Source organism: Podarcis muralis, chromosome 17, assembly GCF_964188315.1.
Source record: "Podarcis muralis chromosome 17, rPodMur119.hap1.1, whole genome shotgun sequence".
NCBI lineage: Eukaryota > Metazoa > Chordata > Lepidosauria > Squamata > Lacertidae > Podarcis > Podarcis muralis.
In genome coordinates this window covers 32244632-32258525 of record NC_135671.1, presented here as the reverse complement: position 1 = coordinate 32258525, position 13894 = coordinate 32244632, and the positions used below count along the sequence as shown (strand labels likewise).

General features: G+C 49.0%; 2 protein-coding genes across 5 annotated transcripts in view; both read right to left on the bottom strand.

The window, feature by feature from the left end:
- Positions 1–5932, bottom strand: part of PLPPR2 (phospholipid phosphatase related 2) — a 41263-nt gene extending 35331 nt beyond the window's left edge. For 2 of the 4 annotated variants that reach the window (XM_028712011.2, XM_028712012.2), the window contains exon 1: positions 5127–5797. The gene's annotated coding sequence lies outside the window, so the exon portion shown is untranslated. Of the gene's footprint in view, positions 1–5126 lie in introns of all 4 variants that reach the window. The other 2 variants (XM_077921137.1, XM_028712013.2) reach the window with 2 other exon arrangements.
- A 6110-nt stretch (positions 5933–12042) lies between these two features.
- The window catches only part of CCDC159 (coiled-coil domain containing 159), a 28232-nt gene continuing 26380 nt past the window's right edge, over positions 12043–13894 (bottom strand). Inside the window, exon 12 of the mRNA XM_028712016.2 lies at positions 12043–13892. The gene's annotated coding sequence lies outside the window, so the exon portion shown is untranslated. The remainder of the gene's footprint in view (positions 13893–13894) is intronic.

Below are 13894 nucleotides of genomic sequence, written 5' to 3'. Positions count from 1 at the left end.
AGGAGCTGCCCGCTGTCATGGCACTCGCCATTTTGCCTCGAAGGAAGTCCCCATATGATGTGTCTTGTGCCATTGAACCAATCACGCAACATTCATTCCCTACTAAGAAATCTACAACACTTAAAATATAAATCCGGGGACATTAAATGAAATCCGGAGACATTCCAGGGACGGATTTTGTCCGGGGACAGATTTGTAAATCCGGGGACTGTCCCTGGGAGACGGGGACATCTGGTAACCATAGTGCTTACCCACAGTGCTGGGAAATAAATGATTTCATTCAAACCCGGGAATGGTGGGAGAGCTGGAGAGTCCTTGTGGCTCACGATGAGACCCTTCCCAGAGCCTAAAGAGGACGTCAGTGAGGGCAGAGGAAGCCCCAAATAGACTCAAGGCACAGCGGGGCTTTGTATAGGCTGCTCAGCCTCCCCACCCAATAGCTGACGTGCAGGAAAGTTCAGCAACAACTGCTTTCTTGTGCGTTCTTCAGCCTCCAGCCGGTCCCCAGAGCTTCAACTCTAGATATTTTAATCTAGATTGGAGAGAGAGCTGGAGAGCAGGAAAAAAGCAGGTGTTTAGGTGCTTTTTAGCTCCCCATTTTACATGATTTCGGTTATGAGCACGGGAGGCCAGAACATAATCCCTGCATAGGTGGGAGGGATGGAGACGGCAATGCCTGTATATTGTGTCTTTCCTCCAAGTTTCTCAAGGCTACTTACATAATCCCTGCTTCCATTTTATCCTCAGCACAACCACTCCAGGTAGGATTACGCTGAGAAATAGTGACTAGCCCAGGGTGCTGAATGGTTGAGTGGGTATTTGAACCATGGTCCCCTAAGTCCTCATCTGATGCTCTAACCACTATACTGCGCTATGCTACACTGGCTCTTACACTGATGGTTTCACATACTCTGTCATGGAAAGGATGTTCCAGCATCTAGTTGAAAGAGGGCTATGGCACCTAAACGAATAAAATTAAAACAATAGCATCTTCCATTTTAAAAATGAATAAATGATACCAGGGTGGTTTGTTAAAAAGAGAGAGGATAAAATGAAATCAGTGTTAAGAAAAGAAAACAGAACACAACACAGTGGTTAAAAACAGCAGGATGAAAACTAGCTGTTTCTTTTTTCAAACCTCTCTGAGTTTGAATTACTCACACCTAAATATATGTCAGTTTCACTTCTCCTCCTTTCTCCAGTCTTAAATTCCGTTCTCCAAATTTTGCAAAAATTTGTGTGTTTTTAAAAAAAGAATCCTCATTAAAATTCATCAACATTTGATGAATTTCTAATAAATATGCCATTTTGACTACTGTAACACATTTTGGCAAGCAATTTCCCCATATGTAATGCATTTGTGCATGCTATTTTCATGTTTCTGCACGCTTTCCCCAAATATATGCATTTTTGTAAATACTGTCTGGTTGCCAAACTGCATAGCAATATTCGGCTATGTGTGAATTTCAAAGAATACCTGCATTTTGGTTCACAAAGCGCAAATTTGACAAATTTGGCTTTAAATGGGTCCTGAGTAGAACTTCTTCACCAACCCCACTTGCACCACCCAAAATTATATTCTGCGATATTTTACACACCTAAGAATGCAATCCACACTTTCCTGCGAGTAGGTACTATTGAATAGTGAGATTTTATGTGAGTCAGACATGCATAGAGTCGCTCTGTACATCCTGACATATGAAAAATGAAAAGTCACTTTGCTGCTTCATCACATAGCCTGTATTTGATTCTTCTGAGAGGCTGAAGAAGGGGTCAAGTTCTTCAAGATGATGAACCTGGTGGGATGATTCTAATGTGTTGAAGGGATCAAGGGAATAGAGTTTGTGTTCAGCAGGCTCAGAAATCCACCCCAGAAATCCAGCCTGCCCATTTTCCTGTTCCCACATATCATCGTGGACACATCTGTCAACAGAGGTGCACAAAACTGCATCTGACGGAGAATTTGAACACCTCAGAAAGAAATCCAAGTTTCCGGTTCAAAGGGAGCTCCTTTCTAGCTCTCATAGTTGCTACATTGCATTTGAATTTGTGTCAATAGTATCTGGGGAGAAAAACTGTAGTTCAATGTAGTACATAAGCATAGTGAACTGGGGTGTGTGGGCATCTGCGCAAACTTATATGCAGAGCCATCCCAAGACATTTTGCTGCCTGAGGTGAAGGACATTACAGTCATACCTCCGCTTACGTAGAACCTCTGGATACATAATCTTCGCGATGCGAACACGGCAAACCCTGAAGTATTTTTCTGGGTTTCACCATGCGTGCATGCACAGAAGCGCTTTACGTGCCGTGCACATGCACAGAAGTGGTCCCCTAGTTGCGAATTCCTCGGGATGCAGCTGGACCTCTGGAATGGATCCTGTTTGCAACTGCAGCTAGCAATGTATGGTGTTCCTGTCAGAAGTGGACTGGACTGGTAGCTGACCTGAGGGCAACAAATTAGGTATCCCCACGACAGAGTGAGCTCCCGTTGATCTGTGCCAGCTCCTGCCAACCTAGCAGTTTGAAAGCACGCCAGTGCAAGTAGATAAATAGGTACCGCTATAATGGGAAGGTAAATGGCATTTCCGTGCGCTCTGGTTTCCGTCACGGTGTCCTGCTGCGCCAGAAGCAGTTTAGTCATGCTGCCGACATGACTGGGAAAGCTGTGGACAAACGCCGGCTCCCTCGGCCTGAAACCAAGAGGAGTGCCGCACCCCATAGTCACCTTTGACTGGACTTAACCATCCAGGGGTCCTGTAACTTTTTAAAAAACCTTTTTTTAAGATACAGGGCGCAGGCCCAAACTGTTCTGATAGCACCGGTATCTCCTAGCATGCACTGCCTGAGGTAACCTCACTTTAAAGGTAGGGCCGGTGCTCCCATGTGTGTGTGTGTGTGTGTGTGTACACCCACACACTGTATTACACAGTCATAAAGGTAAAAGGTAAAGGTACCCCTGCCCTTACGGGCCAGTCTTGCCAGACTCTAGGGTTGTGCGCCCATCTCACTCAAGAGGCCGGGGGCCAGCGCTGTCCGGAGACACTTCCGGGTCACGTGGCCAGCGTGACATCGCTGCTCTGGCGAGCCAGAGCCGCACACGGAAACGCTGTTTACCTTCCCGCTTTTAAGCGGTCCCTATTTATCTACTTGCACCCGGGGGTGCTTTCGAACTGCTAGGTTGGCAGGCGCTGGGACCGAACGACGGGAGCGTACCCCGCCGCAGGGATTCGAACCGCCGACCTTTCGATCGGCAAGCCCTAGGCTCTGAGGCTTTTACCCACAGCGCCACAGTCATACCTCGGGTTAAAGTCGCTTCAGGTTGAGGGTTTTCAGGTTGCGCTCCACGGCGACCCGGAAGTAATGGAACACGTTACTTCTGGGTTTCGCCGCTCGCGCATACACAGACGCTCAAAATGACGTCACACGCATGTGCAGAAGCGGCGAATCGCGAACCGCGCACGTGCAGACGCGGGGTGCGTTCTACTCAGGAAGCGAACGGGGCTCCGGAACGGATCCCATTCGCATCCAGAGGTACCACTGTACACACAGATGGGCCAAGTCAATAGGCAGCTGCAACTTCCATGTCCTTTAGGCTGGCATCCTATGCATGCTTACCAGGGAGCAAGAACTCAGCAGCCCTCATAACCAGGCTGATTATGGTTTAATGAAAGTTTCTGCCTCACTATAACGTTACAGAACCATTGACCAGCTCATGCCAGAAGATCGATTAAAACAATAAAACCCTCGATCTCACATTTGAGGGGAAAGGGAGGAGCAAGCCATGAGTAGAATTGTTACGTTTTTGATCAATTTCTAGAGGACTTAACACGGTTTTATTTCAACAAATGTTAACTTTCAGCAGTTATTTTGGTCTCTGCGTTTTAGCATACAGCAAGAGGGAAATAGTATATAGCTAACGCTGGCTTCTAGGACTTGGGAGCTGGGTCCAATTGTCTCCGTGTTCCCACCCAGTTGGGCCCTGCAATTGCCTCCCTGCTTCCTTCTCCCTGTTCCTCTATTGCTCCCCTCTTACTTCCTGGCCTCCGCCTCCATGTTTCTCTCCGGCAACAGAATCTGAAAACTCAAAACGCCCTGCTCGGAATAAAGGAGGCACAACTCTGGACGAGGTACGTGTTTTTTTAGTATACTGTAGTGATTAGCAGACCTCATTCTGAGCAAAGAATCAGGTTTCTTTATAGTGCAGGATTTGGATTGGGGAGATTTGCAGCAGAGGATCGCCCCTATTCTAAATAGTAAGACTCAGAGACGTATGTGAGAACACCCTCAAGTCTTCTATTACGGGCTCAATCAATCCCAACTGTCAATCATGATAAATGCACATGGGACACAAGCTCTTTCTCTAGGTCTCTCCCATTATGAAGCAAAGGCTCTGGGTTCAACTGCCCTCCTTCCTTTCTTTTTGCACGACCACCGCACCACCAACGCCCCACCTAAAAGAACTGGAGATGACCCACCCCCAGAAGAGCAGAACCACGTCACTCCCAACACATGCCAGCTCAGTGCCACCTGTCCCAACTTTGCTAGCGGTAGGGAATTTGCAGCCATGAGAATCCAGCTGCAAAGATGCTGCTGCTGCCTGCCCCCTCCTCCTCCTCCTCCTCAGTCCAGCATCCCATCGCCAAGAGCAACTCGCCAGCCCCATGAGCCAAGATTAAGACGCGAAGTCTGCCTTGCTCCGTCTTCCTGACAAACGGAATCTGCTTACTGCTGGGCTGCAAAGAACGAGCGCCAGCAAATCTGCACCCGTGTCTGTGCGTGTATACACACACAGTGACAGACACACCAACAAACACACACACACATATCTCTGCACCACCATCAGAGTGTGTAACTTAGCAACGTGGCCTTTAAAACAGAAATGCAGACATATATATACACACACACAGAGAGAGAGAGAGCCCAGTAATTGTCAAAGCTGTGACAATGACTGTATGGATAACTGGGGTTTGGGGTGGGGGGAGAGGGGAGAAGGAAACAGAAAGAGGCAATTGATGCTTCGAAAACGGAGAGCCCATTTGACAGAGGATGAAGTGAGACTCTGCCCCCCCAGCCCCCCCCCCGCCATCACATCAGCCCCACAGCCCAGCCACTGCATCTCTCACCTTCTGTATGTCAGTGAGTGTTGTGTATTTTTTAGGCAGCAGCCATGGCTTCCTCGGCCCACATCCAATCTCTTCTCCTCCTCGCTCTCTTCCTCCTCTCCTAAGCAATTTCAACGGTCTGCAGGATGCAGCGGGGAATCCATGCTGATCATGCCGATATCCCAATTAGAAGCTGGACCGCTGGATTAAAACGTTGTTTCGTGTTAGCAGCTGGAACCCTTCCAGGGAGAGGAGAGGAGAGGGGGGGGAGCGACACACATATACACATGCATGCACGCGCGCACACACACACACACAGGGAGGAGAGAGGGGAGAGGAGAGAGGATATTTCAAGGGGGAGAATTCATTGAAATGCTGCCTGTGTCCGCTCTGGGTCAGAAGGGCAAGAGGCGCAACCTAGACGGCTTCACTGAAATCCATTCGATTCTCCATGTCTGCGACCAGCCTGTACTTGCAATCGTGTTGGCCTCTTTCGCTCTGCTGTTGAAAAGTAACTCCCAATAGCTACGGGTTGCCCTCTTCTCTTGCCCTAAATGGTCGAGCCCTGCTTGTGAATTTCTTCCTATTTTACAGACAGGAAAGTTAAGGCACTAGCTGACCGAGCCTGGCTTACTTACCAGGCGTGTACCAAGAGCAAGTGCCAAATCTTCACATTGTCAAGCTAGCACATTTGTTTCGAACCGAACAGGAAACGCCAAGGTTTAATTACTCCAGAGTGAAAACCGTAATTCAGCCAGGCATTGCGAATTAAGTTGGTATGAAAAGCACCTTCATCTTCTGAACTCTCGACAACAAGGCTTTGCCCAGAAGGTTGGCGGTTCGAATCCCCGCGACGGAGTGAGCTCCCGTTGTTCAGTCCCTGCTCCTGCCAACCTAGCAGTTCGAAAGCACGTCAAAGTGCAAGTAGATAAATAGGTACCACTCCGGCGGGAAGGTAAACGGCGTTTCCGTGCGCTGCTCTGGTTCACCAGATGTGGCTTAGTCATGCTGGCCACATGACCCGGAAGCTGTACGCCGGCTCCCTCGGCCTATAGAGCAAGATGAGCACCGCAACCCCAGAGTCATCCGCGACTGGACCTAATGGATAGGGGTCCCTTTACCTTTACCTCATTTTAGCGCTTTAGCAAAAAATAAAATAAAAAAAATCATGCCTCAGAAGCAGGAATCACCCTCTGGATACAGCACTCCCAAGGATGGGGCCAGCTGGACTCTGTCTTAGGGAACGTAGTTAGGGATCCAATTCTCTTGACTCTGATCTGGGAAAGTTTTTGAGGTTGTTGCTTTTAAGAGCAACACATGGAACCCAGTTATGGAGAGGTCGCCAGAGGGGTCAGCACTGGTTCCTTGGGGATCAGAAGGGCCCATTGGCGGAAGGAAGAAACTACCCCGACCAGAGAAGAATGGCAAACCAAGTTGATGGACTATGCCGAAATGGCAAAATTAACTGGAAGCTCAGAAATCGAGACGACAAGAACTTTAACGAGGAATGGGAAAAGTTTATAATGTAGTTACGAGACCGCTGTAAACGGGTGAAAACATTAGCAGGCTTTTAACCACGCTTATAAAGTAATGGAAAGTATGGATAATTTAGAAGGATTAAAAAAATGGATAAGTATGGATACAGTGGTGCCTCGCAAGACGAAATTAATTCGTTCCGCGAGTTTTTTCGTCTTGCGATTTTTTTCGTCTTGCGAAGCACGGTTTCGGAAAAGTTTTGGAAAAGCTTCAAAAATCACCAAAGTCTTCAAAAACCTCAAAAAAGGCTACCACACCGCGTGCTATGAGTTGCTCCTTGAAGTCAAGTCGCAACTTTTCTTAAATGGTTTTAAGAAAAAGGAAACAAACTTGCAAGACGTTTCCGTCTTGCGAAGCAAGCCCATAGGGGAAATCGTCTTGCGAAGCAACTCAAAAAACCAAAAACCCTTTCGTCTTGCGAGTTTTCCGTCTTGCGAGGCATTCGTCTTGCGAGGTACCACTGTATGCAGTTGTAAAAAATACTGTGAGGACCCATGGAAGGGATGGGGGGAAGTCAGGAGATTCAGAGCAATCTCAACATTTGGATTCGGAATTGCTTTTTGTTGTATGTATATACAGTGGATGCTCGGGTTGCGAACGTGATCCGTGCGGGATGCACGTTCGCAACCTGCAGCATTTGCAACCCACGTCTGCGCATGCCCGGGTTGCGATTCAGCATTTCTGCACATGCGCAAAGCGCGATTTAGCACTTCTTCACATGTACGACTGCCGAAACCCAGAAGTAACCCATTCTGGTACTTCTGGGTTTCGGCAGTACGTAACCCGAAAAAACACAACCTGAATCAGCTGTAACCCGAGGTACGACTGTACTTTTAAAAATCAAATTTACACACACACACACACACACTGCCACTGGGGGAGCCTGCCTGGTTTTGCTGCACATTGACACACACACACAGCCAGGACAGATCCCTGACTGACGTCACCAGCAGAGCTTTGAAATGGGAGGCAGGTTGGTGTGTGTGAGATGGCCTGGGATTCCGATTCTGAGAGTGAACCGGAGGAATCCCAGCCGGCACAGGAGTCCCCGCCTCCAGGGCCGGCTGAACTGGGGCAAGGCCTGGATTCTGAGGAGCCTGCACCTGTGCCAGATCCTCAGGAGCAGGCACCAGGTGAATCCATTCTGGCCCCAGAGGTGGTTGAGGACTCAGTGTCTACAGGTGAGCTTCCCCCGGGACCCAGTAACCCTTCAGCCTCTCCTGAACTGCAGAGGCTTAGGGCAGAGAGGCGAAGGGAACTGGTTTCTCCCAGGAGGAGTGCTCGCCTTAAGGCCAGGAGAGGCGGGTCTCCTGGGGGCCGGGGCCGCCCCTGGCCTTAGAGAAGATAAAGGCCAGTCAGCCCGGTCCCAGGTTGCGGGAGCAACGTCGTCATTGAAGAGCTGTTTCGGCCAGCATCCAGTCCTGTTCCTCCAGTGTTCCTGTTCCCCGCCCGGCTTCCTGCTTCTGACCTTCCAGCGTTCCTGTTCCCCGCCCGGCTCCCTGCTTCTGATCTTCGAGTGTTCCTGTCCCCACCTGGCTCCCTGTTTCGGACCTCGCCTCGCACCTTGTGGACTATTTCCAGGCTAGTGACTCAGGACTGAACTTTGACTACGGTAACAGTAACCTTTCCCCCGGGACCAGCACAGTGTGTGGCCTCAATGCATGTTGACCAGTCACCACCTCTGACACATTAGTAGCCCCTTTGCTGCATTTCATATGTTGCTGTACACACCAGAGCTAGACAGCATCTTAAAAAGCAAAAAAAAAAAAAAAAAAAAAAGCAGAGACATCACCTTGCCAACAAAGGTCCATATAGTTAAAGCTATGGTTTTCCCAGTAGTGATGTATGGAAGTGAGAGCTGGACCATAAAGAAGGCTGATCGCCGAAGAATTGATGCTTCTGAATTATGGTGCTGGAGTAGACTCTTGAGAGTCCCATGGACTGCAAGAAGATCAGACCTCTCCATTCTGAAGGAAATCAGCCCTGAGTGCTCACTGGAAGGACAGATCCTGAAACTGAGGCTCCAAGACTTTGGCCACCTCATGAGAAGAGAAGACTCCCTGGAAAAGACCCTGATGTTGGGAAAGATGGAGGGCACAAGGAGAAGGGGACGACAGAGGACGAGATGGTTGGACAGTGTTCTCCAAGCTTACAGCATGAGTTTGACCAAACTGCGGGAGGCAGTGGAATACGGGAGCGCCTGGCGTGCTCTGGTCCATGGGGTCACGAAGAGTTGGACACGACTAAATGACTAAACAAAAACACCACCACACACCAGAGAGGTGGGAGGGGGAGTCTTTACCTGATGTGCATTACTTAATTTGTTTCCCTCTCCCCCCCCCCCCACAAAAACCTCCTCCTCTGCAAGGAAGACGCCATCTGTGCACAAGCTTTTCTCATGGCTGTGCCTTGCCAAAATCCGATCCTACCCGCTGAATCGGACCTTGTCAGATGAGCAGAGCAACCAAAGAGAGGTTTTACTTCCATGGATTTTCAGTTCAGTGGGTGAGAGGGGACTTTCACAAAAACACAGCAGCAGAACAATGAGAAAAGCTCTCAGGCCCGGGGGGAATTAATTGGTACACGATCAAAATGTGGGTCAAGCAAAAAGTGTGGATGAGCTCATATGAAGCGGAAAGGCAAGATAAGGATAATAGCGGAAATCTTTTTGTAATCCAGCTTCTTAGAAGCAACCTGACTCATCGTGACTCAAAGAGGTGAGGGGGAAATCCTTTGTAGGGTGGGGTCCAGAGGAAGAAGCCATCGAGAGAGATACAGTGGTACCTCGGGTTACATATGCTTCAGGTTACACACTCCGCTAACCCAGAAATAGTGCTTCAGGTTAAGAACTTTGCTTCAGGATAAGAACAAAAATTGGGCTCTGGCGGTGTGGCGGCAGCAGGAGGCCGCATTAGCTAAAGTGGTGCTTCAGGTTAAGAACAGTTTCAGGTTAAGAACAGGCCTCCAGAACGAATTAAGTTCTTAACCCGAGGTACCACTGTACTCAACATCAGAATAGATCCCAAGGCTGCTATATTTTAAGCACAATCAAGAGAGGCTGAGAGGACAAAAGTGTGAAAAAATAACCAAAGGGAAGAAGAATCAGACCACGCTTTAAGTAGAGCAGAAAATCCCTCTTTGAAGCAGAAATAATGACATAAAGGTTAAAAAAATATGTTCCAAGGGTATTTGGGGAAGGTAGATGCCACCCTACAGCTTATCAGTGGTTTGGGATGTGGATTCTCCTATGATGGATAGGATATTATGGGGTACTCAGAAGGCCTGGAGAGAACTTGGGGGATTGCAAAATTTGCCCCAATGAGCATTCCCAAGTATCGCAGCAAAGCAGAGCCAATTGACTGCAGGCTGGAGACCGGAAAAGCTTTTGACACTGCTAAGTCCAAGGGGGAAAGCAAAATGGCCCGTTTAGAAGACCCTTCTGGGAAATCTGAAAATAGAATGGAATGAAAAAAGCAGCAACACCTTCAAAAGAACGCAGCAGAGCTTCCCACAGACTTCTAGTTGGCCACTAGTTGTTGTACAGTGGTACCTCAGGTTACAGACACTTCAGGTTACAGACGCTTCAGGTTACAGACTCCACTAACCCAGAAATAGTACCTCGGGTTAAGAACTTTGCTTCAGGATGAGAACAGAAATTGTGCTCCGGCGGCGCGGCGGCAGCAGGAGGCCCCATTAGATAAAGTGGTGCTTCAGGTTAAGAACAGTTTCAGGTTAAGAACAGACCTCCGGAACGAATTAAGTTCTTAACCCAAGGTACCACTATACTAGCAACAACTGATTTAGATGTGGCTGAATGATGCACGATCATGCACACACACACACACACACACAGCACCTAACATGGAAGTAGCCCCCAAATGTCATAAAGACGTCACACACAAAAGGGCGGGGTGCGCTTGTGTGTGCTATGCCACATGGAGGTCTGGAACATAACCCCCACACAAAACATGGATCGTCTGCACTAGGTGGGCGACTGGCCTGATTCCAGCACGCTCTGCTTATGTTGTTAAGGAGAGTATTTGCTTTGAGTGCAGAAGTCCCAGGTTCCATCCTTATTATTATTATTATTATTATTATTATTATTATTATTATTATTAATTGAGTCTATATACTGCCCTATAGGGACGTGGGTGGTGCTGTGGGTTAAACCACAGAGCCTAGGACTTGCCGATCAGAAGGTCGGCGGTTCGAATCCCCGCGATGGGGTGAGCTCCCGTTGCTCGGTCCCTGCTCCTGCCAACCTAGCAGTTTGAAAGCACATCAAAGTGCAAGTAGATAAATAGGTACCGCTCCAGCGGGAAGGTAAACGGCGTTTCCGCGTGTTGCTCTGGTTCGCCAGAAGCAGCTTAGTCATGCTGGCCACATGACCCGGAAGCTGTACGCCGGCTCCCTCGGCCAGTAAAGCGAGATGAGCGCCGCAACCCCAGAGTCAGTCGCGACTGGACCTAATGGTCAGGGGTCCCTTTACCCTCACTGCTTTATACCCGGAGGTCACAGGGCAGTTCACAGAAAAGATCACAACATATATAATCAGAATAAAAACAACAACCCGATAATACACCCCCCCAAAAAAAGAGCCACAGTCTAAAAGGGTGTTGGATGTCAATAAGATCAACCAAAGGCCTGGTTAAAAAGGAACGTATTTGCCTGGCGCCTAAAGGTGTGTAATGAAGGTGCCAGGTGAACTTCCCTGGGGAGAGCATTCCACAGACAGGGAGCCACTGCAGAGAAGGCCCTGTTCTCGTGTTGCCACTCTCCAGACCTCTCAAGGAGGAGTCACACGAAGGAGGAGGAGATGTGGAGAGGGTGTTGGATGTCACTAAGATCAACCAAAGGCCTGGTTAAAAAGGAACGTATTTGCCTGGCACCTAAAGGTGTGTAACGAAGGTGCCAGGTGAACTTCCCTGGGGAACGCATTCCACAGATGGGGAGCCACTGCAGAGAAGGCCCCGTTCTCGTGTTGCTACCCTCTGCACCTCTAGAGGAGGGTTATCTCCACGTAGGGCTAGGAGAGACACCTGCCTGAACCCCCGAGAGCAGCTGCCTGTCAGTGCAAACAATACTGAGCTAAATGAGCCACCGGCGTGACTTAGTATTAGGAAGCTTCCTATGTTCCTCAGCCAATTTGCATAGTCCTATTTCCCGGAGTAAACAAGAGGAGCAACCCACGCAAGGACGCCTTCGTGCATTGAAAGGCAGTTGCTTAACTCAGATCCTGCCTTTCCGCCGTTCAGACCAGCGCAGAAAGCTAAAAATAGTAAGCTGGTTCGAGCTCATTTTCAATGCAAAGGCACTTAAGGAAAACAAGATAACTTGACTAGTGAGTAGCCTTCTTCTCTTGCTGTCGCCTCGGCTCCATCGTTGGATCATTCAGCCTTAATAAAAATAATAATAAATTTTATTTATACCCCGCCCTCCCCAGCCAGAGCTGGGCTCAGGGCAGCTAACACCAGTAAAATTACAGTAAAACATAATGGGGGGGGGGGGGAACCAATTTAAAATACACGTTAAAATGCATTTTAAAATGCAGCCTCATTTTAAAAGTAGCTCATAGATCAAAACCATAAGGGGAGGGAAATATAAGGGTCAGGCTGAGTCCAAACTAAAGGCCAGGCGGAAAAGCTCTGTCTTGCAGGCCTTGCGGAAAGATGTCAAGTCCCGCAGGGCCCTAGTCTCTTGTGACAGAGCGTTCCACCAAGTCGGGGCCAATACTGAAAAGGCCCTGGCCCTAGTTGAGACCAATCTAACCACCTTGCAACCTGGGACCTCCAAAATGTTGTCATTTGTGGACCTTAAGGTCCTCCGCGAGGCATACTAGAGAGGCGGTCCTGTAGGTACGTGGGTACTAGGCCACATAGGGCTTTAAAGGTCAAAACCAGCACCTTAAACCTGACCCTGTACTCCACCAGGAGCCAGGGCAGTTGGTAAAGGACTAGATGAATGTGATCCTGCAGCAAGGACCCCATAAGGAGCCTCGCCGCAGCATTCTGCATCCGCTGGAGTTTCTGGGTCAGCTTCAAGGGCAGCTCCACGTAGAGCGAGTTACAATAATCAAGCCTGGAGGTGAACGTCGCATGGATCACTGTGGCCAGATCAGGGCGAGAAAGGTAAGGGACCAACTCCTTAATATGGCGGAGATGGGAAAATGCCACCTTTGCTGTGGCTGCAACCTGCGCCTCCATGGGAAGAGAGGCGTCAAAGGTTACACCCAAGCTCTTGACAGAAGGCGCTGGCACTAATTGAAGTTCACACCACACTTTAAACAAGGGAAGTAGTGTCTAATGGCCTGGCGTGCTCTGGTCCATGGGGTCACGAAGAGTCGGACACAACTAAATGACTAAACACACAGACACACACACACACACAGTGTCTAGTGGATGTAAAAGGCACAAGTGGGGACTAAGAGGCAGGGTTTCAGCTACCCACTATGGGGGGGGCAGGAATGTAGCTGACCAGTTGATCCCCAGCTGCCCAATAGCAAGGAGCTAGGAAAGCTATGGTTTTCCCAGTTGTGATGTATGGAAGTGAGAGCTAGACCATAAAGAAGACTGAACGCCGAAGAATTGATGCTTTTGAACTATGGTGCTGGAGGAGACTCAAGAGTCCCATGGACTGCAAGAAGATCAAACCTCTGCATTCTGAAGGAAATCAGCCCTGAGTGCTCACTGGAAGGACAGATCCTGAAGCTGAGGCGCCAATACTTTGGCCACCTCATGAGAAGAGAAGACTCCCTGGAAAAGACCCTGATGTTGGGAAAGATGGAGGGCACAAGGAGAAGGGGATGACAGAGGACGAGATGGTTGGACAGTGTTCTCGAAGCTACCAGCATGAGTTTGACCAAACTGCGGGAGGCATTGGAAGACGGGAGTGCCTGGCGTGCTCTGGTCCATGGGGTCAAGAAGAGTCGGACACGACTAAACGACAGGAAAGGTCCACGGCTCAGGGGCAGATCACACACTCTGCACACCCCAGGGCTCCTAGTTCACCTTTAGGCATCTTTGGGTGGGACTGGCAAAGACCTCTGCTAACCAGTGTGCAGGTGATATTGTGTTAGACGAACCAAGGGCCTGAGACTTGGTAGAAAGGAGCTTTCTGGGTTCCTGTTCTAGTCATGTCCAGGACAACCTTCTTTCCAAGCAGCGTGGTTTAATTTCATCTGCACTGTCCATAATTCAGACCCCAGGAAGGTGCCAGTCTTTCCAGGTTCCTGAGTTGAGTTTTGCTCTATACCT